Consider the following 4,941-nt stretch of genomic DNA (forward strand, 5'->3'; position numbering starts at 1 on the left):
CCATCTAAATATCGTATCTTTTAATTAGAAAAACATGATCACGACGTTCAGTAAAGTATATTAATATTTCAAATTATTTACCGTGCTCCTAACATAACTTGTGAATTTGTTAACAGTCTTTTTACGTTTGTGATGCTTCTTTACACCTATTAATGATGAACTAATCTTTAAGCACTAAAATCATACCATTATAATAAATAATATAAATCGATATATAAATCGTTATAATGTTACTGTTTTGCCTATTTCTCTCAGCAATCTCTATTTCTCTCTTGAACCTTCAATTTCAAAATATAACTCATTCAAATGTTCTACATTACATATCCATATTATTACAGAAAATTCCTATTGCCAATATCTTGGCCTAGATGGTTAGGGCTCTTGACTTGCAATCTAAGGGTGCGAATTTGAAAATCCCATCCAACCAAATTTGCTCACCCTTTCAGCCGATCAATCACATAATTCGTTAGAAAAAGAGCAGCCCAAGAATTGGTGGTGGGCGGTGATGACTAGTAACCTTTCCTCAGGTTTTTCACTGCTAAATCAGGGACGGCTAGCGTAAAAAGCTCTCCTGTAACTTTGCGCGAAATTTAAACCCAGCAAACCTCTATTTTACTCTATTTTTTATTTTAGGCAAAAGAGAAGAATAATGTGCAGTCTAAAGCTGGAGGAACTGAGAAAGAGAAGAAGAAGAACGTATATTAAATAAAGGGGTGGATATATGCATTCCATATATGCATTCCACCAAATGTTTCTCACATTTCTTCTACGACTGTGACTGAGAGTGCTGATATATGAGATGGATTATCCAGAGATATTAGTTATGTCATCCTGCCAAACATATCTGATATGTAAAGGACAATAAAGATAGTATTAATATACAAAATCTAACAATTCAGGATGTTCTGTTTCTCTGTGAATACTTCTCCTCATCTATTAGCTTTAAGCCTTCTGCTACCTCAGTTTTTGGCATAAAAACATACAGTGACAAAGAAGGAGGTGCAATAAGTAGGTGCCAATAGCCAACTATCCAATAGTTGGTATTCGTACCTTGGAAGATGAACAGTACTAGAAATGCTTTCTATTTCATAAAATAACAAATATATTTACTTCGTCGTTTATGACGGTTATAGTTTCTGAGACATAAATTTTTTACAGACGAGGTGGCCGAGTGGTTAAGGCGATGGACTGCTAATCCATTGGGCTATGCCTGCGTGGGTTCGAGTCCCATCCTCGTCGATATAATGTAACATTTTGTTGTTAATAATAACACAGTGGGTATACTGAACCACTCACGACATAAACAACATACGTAAGAATGATCTTGATTAAAATTCGTAATTTTATGATGTAAGAGAACTTATCACTTAGAATCTTTCTGGTGACTTTTTCTCACAAAAAGAAATAATGCTTTTATTTAATATTTCAAAACTTAAACATAACTGACACTGCATATTACAATTACTGATGAAAACAAAACTACAATGATTATCCTATACTTTTACAATAAATCTTTGAAACCCATTTGCTTACTTACGCACAAACTATAAACTGAAAGTCAAGAAGGATGGATTCAAACTCACTGGGTTTGACTGGGGGTGGGAGGGGTAGGCAAAACCTTATGGATCTAATCTTCATCGTCTTTATCACTTGGCTACCTAGTCTGACGGTGTCAACATCTTGTTCATATTATTGTTAAAGGCTATAATAATCATAAATAAGAAAGAAATTTTTTAATAATATGATGAATTTAACAATTCATCCAACAAGTTCAAATGAAATGTGACTAAAAAACACATGATCTTTTACAAAAATAATGTGCCGTATTTTTCGATGCAATTAAGTTTCTATAACAATTCATTTTTCACATAGCTATCTTATGAAGTATTCTTGTATACTTGTACAGGATCCTGTCCGTAATAGTGGATAAAACTGTTTATTAGTTTTGTTATTTTATAAAAAAACAACAGATCATACTTTTATACAAGAAACGTTCTGTTATCTAATATTTGAATACAGCGGAACAACTTTATAGGATGCATCAGCACTGGCAATAATTCTTAAATTATGTTTAACTGAAATCATTTACATCAATATCTAGACCTAATATGTGACCTAATGAGTAACCCTTAGCAAAATTTACTGCCATACAAAATTTAATTTATTGTTTGTGTTATTGTACCTATAAATATTTTTATAAAAATAAATAAATGCAATATAGCATGTAAAGAAGAAAGATAACTAATTACCTTGAGAAAATGTTTTGTTTCGTTTTATTATTAATCGAGTAAGGCACTTTCATATACTTTGAGTTAACAGAACGTTCTAACCCTTCATAAAATATTTTGCCAAACATTGTCATGGTTACAATTTGGGCCTATAAATTTATAGGTAATTTAAAAGCGATCTTTTTTAAATTCAAAGTAATTAGTTCATCGAAATAGCGGTTTGAAGACCATTCTAAGCTGTATTTGAAGATGAATCTTACATATTAAAACAATTGCATATTTTTATTTAAACCTAAAGCACAGTTAAATAGAATAAACTATACTTTAATTGAAGAACGTTTGTTAAATCTAGAAATATATAAATTCCCTAATAATACGTATTAATAATATTGTCAATTAAATTAAGAGGAACTATTTGTTTGTTTGTTTTTAGCAAAACACCAACTACAGAAACAAGGAAAAACTAACTATTTAATAAGCTCATTCTATTAAAATGTGAATTAAATTATTTTTTACCTCAAGAGGTAGGAAACTATCGAAGTAAAAATATAATCGAGTAAATGCTGATTGATGGTAACATTTACTTCGTTAGTAAAGCAAACTTACTCGAGGGCTATCTGAAGTTCATATACATCAAATTTATTTTTTTAGAAATAACAAAGGTGTCTTCTATGTATCTTTTGTGATAAAATGGGTCAAACTTTTCAGACAAGTCTTTCTACTAATGACATAAAAACAGATTAGCTGAACACTGTACGAACCTTGAAACCACTTGTGATGACAACTTTTAATAACTAAATTAGAATCTTTAGTAAAAGGTTCCAACAATTTAATAAAAATTTCTTAATTATTCACATAATAATAATATCTAACGTCCTGAAAATGAAATTATTACTTAATTCTTTTATTTCGTTTAAAGGCACCTTTGCAAAGAATGAATCAATGTTCAAACTAACAATGTAGACCGGATGTGAAAATCAAATTTAGATCCAACTTTGGAAACTTTAAAACTATTTGTTTCTGTAACCCTAGTGGCGCAGCGGTATGTCTGCGGACTTCCAACGCTATAAACTGGGTTTCGATACCTGTGGTGGGCAAAGTATAGATAGCCCATTGTTTAGCTTTGTGCTTAACTAAAACAAACAAACATTTTTTGATAAAAACTAAAAAAAAAACAATTATAAGGCCTCTAGTTGATGAGTAAAAGTTGTGGTTGAATGTCATCTATCGAAATTAGATATTCACATTGCTTGGTGTTACGTAGCTAGTGTTATTGTGGAATAGTGTGTGACAATTTTTTTCGACTCAAAATATCCATACATTGAGATCATAAAGAATTGTTCAGATCGAAGACTTAGATTTTACAAGACTAAGATATCTCTTGTACCTAATGACTTTGCTAAACAACGGAATACGGGTCAACTTCGAACACAAAAACCATCCAAAAAGAGGCCTACAACAAGCCGTACACCAACGGTGGTAAAGAATAGTGTGACATCATGAAACGGATAAGAATCCAAGAACAGAAAAGCTGTCTACATGCTCCAGACAACAGTAAGAAACATAATCAAGGGATATCTCGCCTGGTAATGAGAGATCAACAAGGTATAGGTTCACAAAGAATATAAGGCTTCCAGTTTCACCTCTTGTCTATTCGTTACATACCTCAAGCAGGTGGATAATGAAATAGGTATTCAAGTTATTTGAAACGAAGGCGTACAAGTCAAGTCACCAAAGGCAGCGCCTACGAATTTCGTTGACTAGTATAGTTGAAACTAATGCTTGAATTTTTCATTCTCAAACGTTAAATAAGTTATGGAAATCCTCGTGGAGGAGTGTGTTACTTTGTACATGACGGCCTTATACAATAGAACTTTTAGCAATACAAACTAGGCTACACAACTATTGTCTAAACGCACGTTAGAGCATGACTGGGCGTGGCAATATGGAATATTTTAATATAACATACCCAATCTTCTGCAATATATAAATATGAATAGAAATAATCATGGAAATGAGAGGTCAAAAGGGTATAGGTTCACAAAGAATATAAGGCTTCAAGTTTCACCTCCCGTCCATTCGTGGCATACCCCAAGTATCTGGATAATGGAATAGTCATTCTAAACGAAGGCATACCAGTCAAGTCACCAAAGCATCATAGATTTCGTTGAATAGTATAGTTGAAACGAATGCTTGGAAATTTTCGACCTCAAACGTTAGATAAGTTATGGAAAGCCTCATGGAGGAGTGTGTTGCTTTGTACATGACAGCTTTACACTATGAAGCCTTTTGCAATACAATTTCGACTGTACAACTGTTCTCAAAACACACGATTGTCAGATAGAGCATGACTGGCGTGACAATATGGAATATTTTAATATAACATATCCAATCTTCGGTATTATATAAACATGAATAGAAATAAAAAGAACATTGCTAAACAATATAAAAAGATAATAACAAAATCTATGAATTTGAATATATTTTTGTAATTTCAACATATTATTATCTATAGGGAAACATTTTACTTACAATGAACGCTTTCTCTATCATAATTTGGATAAATGATAATATAGAAAAAATTGAAACGTCTAAATGAAAACCTTTTCTTGTATATTGTTGTGCGACGTTTCGAGCAGGCGCATTAGGCTCAGAAATCATTGTAATACGGTCTTTACTGCCTAACGAAGGTCGTCTGCTCGAAACGTCGCAC

General features: G+C 32.2%; 1 non-coding gene across 1 annotated transcript; it reads left to right on the plus strand.

Annotated features, from left to right (window-relative positions):
* Positions 1–1,157: 1,157 nt before the first annotated feature.
* Positions 1,158–1,239, plus strand: Trnas-gcu. Its single transcript has one exon. It is a non-coding gene; the product is annotated as a tRNA-Ser (tRNA).
* The last annotated feature ends 3,702 nt before the right edge of the window (positions 1,240–4,941 follow it).

This window comes from Limulus polyphemus, unplaced genomic scaffold (genome assembly GCF_000517525.1).
Source record: "Limulus polyphemus unplaced genomic scaffold, Limulus_polyphemus-2.1.2 Scaffold10676, whole genome shotgun sequence".
Classification (NCBI taxonomy): Eukaryota; Metazoa; Arthropoda; class Merostomata; order Xiphosura; family Limulidae; genus Limulus; species Limulus polyphemus.